Source organism: Nothoprocta perdicaria, unplaced genomic scaffold (assembly GCF_003342845.1).
Source record: "Nothoprocta perdicaria isolate Ctin4 unplaced genomic scaffold, notPer1 scaffold_200, whole genome shotgun sequence".
Taxonomy (NCBI): Eukaryota; Metazoa; Chordata; class Aves; order Tinamiformes; family Tinamidae; genus Nothoprocta; species Nothoprocta perdicaria.
The window spans coordinates 1,302,904-1,314,010 of NW_020455206.1; the positions used below are offsets into that span (position 1 = coordinate 1,302,904).

An 11,107-nucleotide genomic window follows, 5' to 3' on the forward strand; every position below is an offset into this window, starting at 1 on the left:
CTTATTTGAAATATTAATTCGAGAAAAAGAAGAGCACTTATACAAACTGCTCGATATTTAAAGGCATCTGCTTACCACTAGCAGGAGATGAAAATTAATGTCAGGATATAAGAAGTGAATCTCATCCCCAGATGTCATAAAAACTTTCTAAAATCTGTGTATCATCTCAGACAGTTCACAGGGAGATACACCCCGCACATCTCCATGCCTGAGGGGATCTCAGCATGCAGCATTGCCAGAGGTGATTAGAAAGCATATTTACTCATAAAATACCCTTTAGCAGAGACGTATTGCCAGAAAAAGGGAAGGCACGTTGAGTGTTTTTTCATTTTTTTCTCTCTGATGGTATGTCTAAAAGCTGTTCCAACCTGTATCTTTCCTGAAGACTGCAACACACCTCAAGGTGTTCCTGTGTTCCAGGTAAACGAGTGTCACAGATAAACAAGCTAACTAGAAGGTCAACCACTGCAGAGGAAGATTACCACCAAGAATGACTCCTGCCCACGTCTCAGACCCAACGCCACGCGCCATCCTGAGGGAGGCTCAGGTGCCTGGGGCTCAGCAAAGCCCGCCTGCAAGGTGCAAAACACAGCAAGCAACGCGACACTTTCAGAAAATGAAGGGGGGCATCCCCCAAACCCACATCTTAAAAGCAAGGAGAGTTTTAAGGCAACTAGAACCTTTCAATAGAGCAGAGCAACCTACGCAAACTTCCCAGTACAAGGCTAATGTGGTTATTACACTTCTTAAGAACTCCCATAGGGAACTATAGGAATAGTTCCCGTAGTATGGGAATTCCATCGTATGGGAACAGGGAACTAAAGATGGCAAAAGTCTCCCTGTGGCTGATATAAGAAGTCTCAGAAACAGTCGCCTCAAAAAGTCGACTCTGGCTGTCTGGAACAGTATTAATCTCACTTCGAAAGTGGGACCCTTTAGTTTTCATTCCATTAAATGCAATCTGAAAAAAAGCAATCTGAAATACTTCAGACCGACCAGAAAGTGCAAAGCATCCTACTTAAACAGTAATCATCTATGAGATAGAAAAGTGAGCCAATTTAGGTCCTAAAATGAGAAAAGAACAGCTGTTCCTCTCAACTGCATTTTTAATTGCAGTATTTTGCAGCAGCTTCTTTTACTTGCATTTTCAAGCTGCAATCTTCTCTTCCTGAAAATGTAACTTCTGATCTCAAGCACAAACTTGAGCTAAAAAAGTTTAAATATATTAGACAAACTTCTCATTCTTTGAGCATTTATAAAGTCTCTGGCACTCTGTGCAATGGTCTACACAACAAAGAAGCATGTTTTTAATCTTCTTTCAAAGCTGTTTTTGCTGAAAGTTTTGCAAGATACTAACAAGGTCTGCATTTCACGGTAGCTCTTGTCTACCAGGGGTGCCAAAACAGATCTTTGACAGCTTAGGAACTGTCCATAACCTGCACCATTACCAACGACAGGGTGACTATCCCATTCCAGATCTCCTAAGGCCATGATACTCAGCCATGGAAAGCAGAGGGGCTCTCTCAGTATAAGGACTGTGGCGGCAGCTCATCTCCTTCTTCCTCAACGACGTCGGAAACACTGACTTCACAAACAAAACATTAATAATGTGTCTGTGGTTTCGTTTCAGGCAGGAGAGGGCAGGAAATAAACCATTTTGTACATCAGAGACCAGAAAGCTGAGCAACATCACTTTCAGACTCAGTGAAAAGTAATTCCAGAATCTTAATAAAAAATGAATTTTCCTTGTTTCTGTGAGGAAGGCAAATGAAGCCACTCAGCATCTCACCGAAACTTCCTTCCCAGGAAATGGAGGACACCTTCCCTTCCCCTCCACAAACTCCTGTCAGAAGCCAAGATGGCCAAGGTTTCTCCTTGACTTAATTCACTGTATCCTGAACAAAGCTTTTTTTCCAGAACTCTTTGTGGGAATTAATAAATCCATCAGATTTTGTGGGGTTTTTGGTCCACCTTGGAGGAGATCTTGCCTCGCAGACACAACCACCATCTAATTTATGCATCTGTCACAAGAACTTCAGAGGTTTGTTACAGCTTTTCTTTTTTTTTTTTTTTTTTTTTGTAGACCAAGCTGCAATGTCCTGCCACAGCTGCAACCCCTGTTAAGATCTCCTTTGTACAAAGGTTTCTCTGATCTCCAAAACGGGGAGCTCAACCTGCAGCACACGTGTCAGCCCTGGCCTGCCTGCATGTCCCTACAGCCTCTTCCACGTCACCCGTGTTTTCTCAATGCTGCTTGGGGTGATGTGCTGTGAAAACAAGCAAGGGCCTAAGAGGTTTCCATCTGTTAGACACATCCCCTGATAAACAAAGCGCTGGACAGAATAATTCTTCTGCTCATAGTGAGCAGCAAGAAAATACTGAACAAAACGTTTTATTTATAGGTCAAAATGTTAATAGAAAAGATGAAGAAAAGTAAAAGTGTTCTTTTAACTCCTCCTCATCACTTTCCATGTTCATAAAGGTAGTTTTACATAATTATACTATGCAAGAACTTACAGCTCCATGTCACCACTTCTTGTGATGTGCCCTGTTCTGAGCTGCAAAACTGAGGCACTCAGGCCCATTTCTCCGGGCCACAGAGTGGATCTGTCAGCCTAGAAGGATGAGGAGATCTGCCACGCATCACCTCCCACGCATGGAAAATCCCTGACTCCACTATGGAAGGAAATTTATCTTGCTGCATTCAGAACGGGAGGCTCAGTAGCTAATATCTAGGAATACCACTAAATTTTCAGAGGGAATTTAGTGCTAACAATTCAAACCCACTAAAATCTTCTCACCAGTGATAAGAATAGAAAAGGTCTTCAGGTTAATGAAAGATCTAATTCTTTGTCACTTTTTTTTTAAACGTTGTGAATCAAAGGAATAAATATAAAAATACTAGTCTCTTACACAAAACGCAACTTCACAAAAAAGACCTGGTAAAAAAACTGTCACCAGAACATAAAACTCAACAAGTTTACAGTAAATATCCCCAAAAGAACCACCTTCACTTAGTGAACCTAACAGATTTTTATTAAAAAACAGACAGCTACCAAAAAAAAAAATTTACCTCTTTTTAAAAAGCAAGGATAAAATCAAAAGGTAAAGTAAATTTAACAAATACTCTGTGTTTTTGTTTCTGTAAAATATCTCATACTGATAAAGACACTGAGGCGCCTGTAGATGTTTCTATATTTCATCTTTGTGTACAGTAAGAATGGAAATGACTTGAGGAAATATCCTTTATCAATGAACTCTCATGGAATGCACATGGAAATGTACATGGGATGCTTCCAAGGCAGCAGAGATTTTTTTCTGGCAGAAGGAGAAGGAAGTAGGAAGAAGGTAAAAAAGGACTGCCAAGTGTTTCTTCTTTTCATTTTTTACATTAATGATAAAATAGATTTATTACATATTATGGACAAAGCCATAGTGTTTTACCTGACTGCTTCTCTTCGTGGCCGAGGTACCTATGAGAAGGCTATTCTTCGACGCCTACAATTGCATTGCATTCACTTTTATTTAATGTTGGGGTTAGCCTGATGACAAAGCAAAGGACGATGAAGGCTGAGCAGCAACTACTTCACCCTTGCCTACCTGCCCCGGACACCAAAGGAGACTGTTTTCCAGGCATCAGTTATGGCCTGTTTTCCCTAGTCCTTAGCAGCAGCCAGTCAACCACCTACAAAAGCCAGCTGTCTAAAGCTACAATCAAATTTTGGTTAAAACACTTTCAATATGCTCTTGTGACTAAGTCAGTTCTGGAGCTAAGCCATCACACTGATTGTTACCAAAACTATTAGCCCTTCCAGACAAACTTTCAAAGAACATTTCCCTTCACCCATCTGCTTTAAAAGCAGTATTTTCTTTCCATGTTTGGCCCACACAGATATTAACTGTGGAAGTCTGGCTTGACTCTTATTTACCATTGGTCTCAATAAGAAAGGTCTCTCAGAGAAAAGTATTTACGTTTCAAAATGAGTAACACGGCCGCTTACACCTGGCAGCAGACGGACAGCTCCGCACTACACTAACAGACCTCATGGTGCTCTGCAGCACGAACAAACTCTAGATGCCCCAGGCAGGGGACAGCGTGAGCATCAATTCCACGGGAGTACAGTGCAGGCGGAATGGTATAAGACCATGCACGAAAGCAGCACAAGCTAAGGAGTATACGGAATAAACTAACATCCTGACACCTCTTAGCCTGAACAGAATCACAGAGCAGTTGAGACTAGAGGACAGCATCTATTCCAGGCCCCTGCTCAAGCTGGGCCAACTAGCACACCTTGCTCAGGACTGTGTCTGGAGGGCTCTGGAGAACATACAGTGAGGACTACACAAAGTCTATGTGCAGCCTGTTCCAGTGCTCTGTCACCTTCCCAATATAGGAGATTTTCTACATGTCTGACAGAGCTTCCCATGAGCTCCTTGAGCTTGCTGCCTCTCATCCTGTCACTGGGGGGCACTGAAAAGTGCGCGACCCCATCCCCTGTGCACCAGGTGTCCTTCAGACACTTCCTCAGTCTTCTCCAGGCTGAACAGCTCCAGCTCTCCCAGCCCTTCCTCAGATGAAAGATGTTCCAGCCCCATCATAATTCTCACACTCCTTATCTGGACTTGCTCTAGCATTTCTACGTCCCTCTTATGCTGGGAAGCCCAAAACTGGGCACCGTACTCCAAACATGACCTCACCAGAACCAAGTAGACAGGAAAGATCACCTTCCCTGACCCTGCTGGCAACGCTCTTCCTTGAGGACCACCATGTCACCTGTCTTCTCAGCCATAAGGCTACACTGTTGTCTAATGGCCAATTTGGTGTCCGGGTAACCAGGAATCCCACGTTCTTCTCCGCAGAGACACCCTCCAGCAGGTCAATCCCCAGCCTGTCCTGGTGCTTGGTGTTACTTCTCCCCAGGTGCAAGACTCTGCATTCGTCCTTACTAAAGCCCACGAGATTCCTCTTCGCCCAGCCGTTGGGCCTATGCAAGGCTCTCTGAAAGGCCCTGGTGTAACACACCCCTCTGGTTTATGAATACTCCTCTCAACTCTGTATCAATAGCAAATCTACTGAGATTGCACTCTGTACCTCCACCAGGTCACTGATGAATAAAATGAACAATAAAATGAACAATAAAATGACCCATTACACAATCCTGGACACAACATTAGCTTCAAGTCTCCAGCTACACTCCGCACCACCGATCACAGCCCTCCAGGCTCTTCCATTAGGCCAATTCTCAATCCTCCTCATTCCTCACTCACCTAACCCACACTTTCTGAGACTGAATGTATTATATGGGAGACAGTGATGCAAGCCTTGCTGAAGTCAAGGTAGACACCATCCACTGCATCTATCCAGTCAGTCATACCATTGCCCAAGGCTATCAGGCTGGTTGAGGATGGTTGCCCCTTGGTGACTCCTGTCACCTGTCACATCTGCCTGTCCTCCACATGCTTAGAGATGACACCCAGGATGAGCTGCTCCTTCACTTTTCCAGGCAGTGAGATGAGGCTGGCTGTGCCGCAGTTCCACAGCTCCTCCTTCTTACCCTCTGAGAAGGCTGGAGGGCCATTTGCTTTGTTACAGTCCTCAGGCACTTGTCCTGATTGCCATGACCTGTCAAAGGCAACAGGGGGTGGCCTTGCAATGACATCTGCAAGCTCCCTGGCACACGTCAGGGGATCCTCTCCAGGTCCATGGAGTGGTGGATGCCATGTTTGCCTAAATGATTTTAATACAATCCTACTCCTGCAAAGGAAATGCTTTCTTTCTCCTGAATTTCTCCTGATCTCCAGGTTCTGGGATTCCTGAGGTTTGGTCTTACCAGTAAAGACTGAAGTAAAGAAGGCACTAAAGCTGCCCACAGTGCTCCTAGCTCACCACTGCCCATGTGGATAGCACTGCTGTCCTAATGTCATGCTGTGGCAAACCTGATTTCATTACACAAAGTTAACTCTAAAAATGTTCGTAAAGCCCAGCACAATGTGCTTGTTGTCAACACAACACATGATCCACCGTGTACTCCTGGCTGTCATGATGCAATAATCACGAACAAGCGGAGGAAAGTCCGCACCAAGGTACAGAGAAGCAGCCCTGAGCAGCGAGTACTGATTATTCTTCAACAAAACTCAGATGCTCACCCTTCATGCGAGTGGTGGCACTGAGATAACTGACAAAACCTATGGACCCTGCTCTGGAGAAGGCCAGAAGTTAACAGGCAAGGTTATTCCGCAGGAGCAGCCAATACTAAAGCCACCTCTGCGCACAATCCTGCCTGGGTTCTCACATGGTTCAGCCGAACACCGAACTTTCCTCATTCCTGCAGGGACACCAAGGGCGCTGCCATGACAGCCACGTGAGGAGCTGCCTGGCGGGGCCCTCGCTCGGTCAGCACCACCACAGCTCCCTCGCAGCAAACCGCGGAGCACACAGCAGCCTGAGAAAACGGTGCAAAAACACCACGTGAAGCCTCGCGGGGCGCTGGGAAAGCCGAGCCATTTCGGGAGAGCACCCGAGGAAACACGAGTTTTCTGGAAAGTTCTGTCTCTGTCAGCCCCACACGCTTGCACAGCCGCTCCCGCATCCTGCCAGTCTGCTAGAACAGGCACGCGGTCCTCCCTATGAATTCTTGCCTCTATTTCAAGCTCTACTTCCTCGCTGACAATTAATAAAAAGCTTACAGCTACCTGCAGAGCACAACATCTTTATTTCAGGGTTTCGCAGATTATGTTTACTCTCCTTTCACTTGCTACACCCATTCATGTTATTGGCTTATAAAATGAACCTGAATAGTTATTAGTACTCTAGTAGTTAGTGCTCTAGTACTAATTGACCTGATAGTACTCTATTACTCTAATAACTTATCTATTATTATTATAGTAGACTAGAATATGATTAGTTTAATAATGTCTGTATATTAGGCACCTAATAACAGCACTCCAATACTCCAGTACTAGTGTCTCCAGTTACAGTCTTCTAACTTCTCAAGATAAATGATGAAAGTTTGGGCTTTTTTGCTATTTTGGGACAATATATACTTATTAACACTACTGCTTTGTTTTAATACAATGGGAACAGGAGGAATAAGCATATGCATATTATTAACTTAGTGACACATGAAAACCTCTTGGATTCCATACATACAGCCTGCCATTTATTCAAAACATACCCAGAAAAACAGAAAGAAAGAAGCTGCTAAAAGCAAGGCAAACATGCAATAGGGACATGTGAAGGACTCCTGTGGCACGATCGGGCCCACAGCTGCAGATTTCACGAGAAGACCGAGCACTTGTCAGCATGGCTGCTGTGCCTGCAAGTTCTTCCGAGTCAGAAATGTCCATTTTTCCCAGGCAGAACCAACGCAGGTCGTGTCGCTAGGTCCAAGTGGGCGACGCAGGACGTGCCGCCGCGCCAGGGCTGGCGGGAGGGCCGCGCTGTGACGGGCCACGGCTCCCGAGGGCACCAGGCGGCCTCAGCGGCACCGGGGCAGCAGCCTTTGAGCAGTACTAACACACTCAGCGCCCAAGGGCAGGGCCCCAGTGGCTGCCGTCAGGAAGCCCAGTGCCGCCCTGAGCGAGGGCACACGGAATGTGGACAGGGATCCCCTGCCCACTGCGGCTGCCACACCACAGGAGGACGGCACCGCCGCAGGCATCGGGAGGTGAATTTGGGCAGCATCGCTGGGCACGGCTGTGCCAGCTCTGCTGCTGCAGCACCGAGCCCAGCTGGACGCAGAAACCGGGCGGCTACAACCACATCGCGCTGGGAGCACAAGGGCAGCCACAATGGCTGCACACTTCTACCGAGCCTCCTACCAACCCCTGGGAATTCATTGCTCCTTGTGCCACTGAAACTGGAAAAATCTGTGCAGTGCTAAGCAAAAATTAATATAATAAAAAAAGAGATTAACACTGACAACCCTGACATAAGTAAAAAGAGATGACTTATTTCCTTGTTAAAAGCTATGGTGTTTTATATCCATTTGTCAAGGTGTCTATCCACTGTACCAGTAACACCTATTTGCAGTCCTTCTGGGCCGCCCACAACGTGCTTGCAGTGTGCAGAACTAATTCCTGCTTTCCAACACCAGAACAGCCAGTGCTCGGACACGGGACAAGGGCCTCTCCTGCTGCCCACTCCTTCCTGCAGTCCAGCCCTCCGCTGCCCGCGTGTGGCTTCACACAGCTAAAGGGAAACGGCTTTCACCATCACACGGGATGGGGTATTTTAAACAGCCTCAGGAATTTGTTTCCTAGGTGACATGTTTTTGTACAAAGCACTGGAGTTTTTCTTTATCGTATCTGAATCTTAACAGGCACGAGAGCTGTATTTGGCCCTGTAGCCTCTGTGTAAGAAGGATGAAGCCAACTCTGCTCCGTGCAGCCACACACAAAGTAGTTTTCCAGTTCTTATACCTACGCAGAAAGGACAGTGTGTTCCAAGATGGAAAGCAAGCATCACGTCCAGGACCGCTCCCCCTGCAATCCTGAGGTTTGCTCCAAGAACTAAGGGGAAGAGCAGCTACCTCCGAGCTGAGAGCAGAACAGCAATGCCATCTGCACATCAAGGGAGGAGATCCTAACAAACGTCTTTCTTACATTAATCTTATTTTAAAACCCCAATTTATTGCCTCAGTTTCAATCTCAAATCCATCACTAGTGAGCACAGCAGTGCAAGGAAGGCAATGCGAAACAAAAACAGGAATTGCTGTTTCTGCAGACACTGCAATTAACACACATTGCAGTAGTGAACAAAACCTGTCCAAGGGATCTGATTAAATGTTCGTGAGCTGTTTCCCTTGAAAGACAAAAAAAAAAAAAGCAACTGTAAAAGCTATACAACAGGTATTACTAGTAGTGTTTCTTTCTTTTTCCATATGTGTATATATGTGTGTATATGTTTATATATGCACAGTTTAGCATTTCATACCTGCTCATCTTTAAATTACCGACCAAGATCTGAGTTCAAGTGTCCATGTTTTGACATCACCACCACCTAAAACAATACAGAAAATGCAATTTCAGGAGATGGTGGTAGCAGCAACTACTGTGAAAACACAGAACCCTGAACTCTTGTTTCAGTACGTACATAAGACAGAAAGTAAGTTTCCAACTAAAACAACTGTGTAGCCCTGTTAAAATGGATGATTTCCTTGTATACAAGGCTATTCCGCACCAAACTTGGCATGTTTACTTTTAAGGATTTGACACTTAAGAAAAAAAAAAGATTTCAGATATTGTTAAATGAACTGAAACTGATCTATTTTTGAAGTGCTATAACGGCAAGAAGAAAAGACTGATGCAATTAAGATAGGCTGCACAGACACAGCTGTACTTCCAAAGAAGATCAAATCTTTGATTTTTAAATAATTCTCCTCTTGCCGCTGATGGGGTCTGATGGGGTCTGCAGGGAAACCCGTCCTCCTGAAAAGCATCGTCATGCCGGGGCCTCCCCTCCACGTGCCGGTTTGTAGGTGCTCAGCGCACTTACCACGAACGGCTCCTCTAAAAGACGTGAAGCTGACAGGCCGGCGCGTCCACGCAGAAGGAGCAAACTCAGACAACCAAGAAGGCAGCGCACTACGTCCGCACGCACGGCTCCCTCCCACCCACTGCCGCATGAGATGATACATACATATCCAGCCCCTCAGCTGCAGATGAAGACCTGAACACTGGAGGCCGAGCCTCTCCAAAGGCTGAATGTGCTGCAATGCTTTTACTAACAATTGCCCTTTGTTTGTAAGATTGTTTTAAGTAGCACTTGAAAGATGAAAAGGTTTTCCACAAGCCATGTGCACTGCGATCCAACATGTGCCACCCAGACATCTCGCAGGGATGCAAATGGAAGGGCTCAATCATTTCTCATGTGACACACAAATGGAAAAAAGACCCTCACTCTCGTGGATGCTCTCATACCAAGCAGGGCCTCTCAGACTGTCACCCATTGCTATCACTGAGGAGGAATAGTGACAAATAAATTTAAAAAAAGCAGCTCAACATTACTCAAGCCCAGCCACTGCTTCACCACCATCCAGCCTCTCTGCTTCTCTCCTTCCTCACAATGCCCAGTGCAAGCACATGTCCTTGCGTCCAGGATACACACTTATTTGTACATCCACGTGCATTTTACACGCTGAACACAGCGTCCTCACGGCTGCTTCTGTTGGGAGGAGCAGACGCTCTCGTGTCACTGGCTGCCCAGCAGTTCTGACGGCAGGTGCCGATGGATGGTTTGAACCATCTCCGGAGCCGCCGTGCCCCGTGCGCTGCGTCCCCGCCGGAGCAGCCCAGCCCGTGGGTCCCGCACAGCCAGAGCCGCCCTGCGGTGCGGGGCCAGGCGTCACAGGCACGGCGGCGATGCCGACCCGCAGCGGCAGGCAATGCCGACCCGCGCTTCACGCACACAAGGGCCTCCTGACTCCGTGTGCTTGCGCCCTCAGTCACCCTGGGCCCCGCACAGCGTCTCCCTGCCACCGCCAGGCATAAACTCGTGAGTGTTCCCGCAACGGGAGTCAGCAGAGGGCATGGGGAAGCCGCGGGATTTCGCTGCCATCTCCCAGGACGAGCCCACGGCTAAGCGAGCCGCGGGCTGGCCAAGGTGCCGCGCAAGTGGCCGGGATGAGGGGCTGGGGGCTCGGGGTGCGGGGCTCGGGGTGCGGGGCTCGGGGTGCGGGGCTCGGGGTGCGGGGCTCGGGGTGCGGGGCTCGGGGTCCCTGCCTCGCGCACCGGGCAGCGCACGCGGCCGCTCCGGCTGCTCTCACAGGCGCTCGGGACACGCACGTGGGGCCGCCACGTGCTGCCACCGAACCCACCTGGTTCTTAAAGACTTTCTTACCAAAACCAAACAAAAAAAAATCGAAGTTTTCCATCCAAACCATCTCCCGTCGCCCTCCCAACGCAGCTGAGCGAAGCAAACACGCTGCGCACGAAGCGCACAAACAAACGCGGACTCCTCGGGGGCGGGCCCCGGAGCGGCCCCGCGCGGCGCTCCCGCCGCACGTCACCCCTGCTGCTGCCCTTCCTGACAGCCGCGACAAGCAGGGCGGGCGGCGGGCGCAGGCGGCGGCGCCGCGGGCCGCCCCGGCAGCGACACGGCGAGCGC

The 11,107-nt window shown here is 47.8% G+C and overlaps 1 long non-coding RNA gene across 1 annotated transcript; it reads right to left on the reverse strand.

Moving 5' to 3' along the window:
* Positions 1-8,729: 8,729 nt before the first annotated feature.
* Positions 8,730-8,986, reverse strand: LOC112946268. Its single transcript, XR_003249198.1, has 2 exons — positions 8,936-8,986; positions 8,730-8,803 (listed from the first exon to the last, which is right to left on the reverse strand). It is a non-coding gene; the product is annotated as an uncharacterized LOC112946268 (long non-coding RNA).
* Between the last annotated feature and the right edge of the window lie 2,121 nt (positions 8,987-11,107).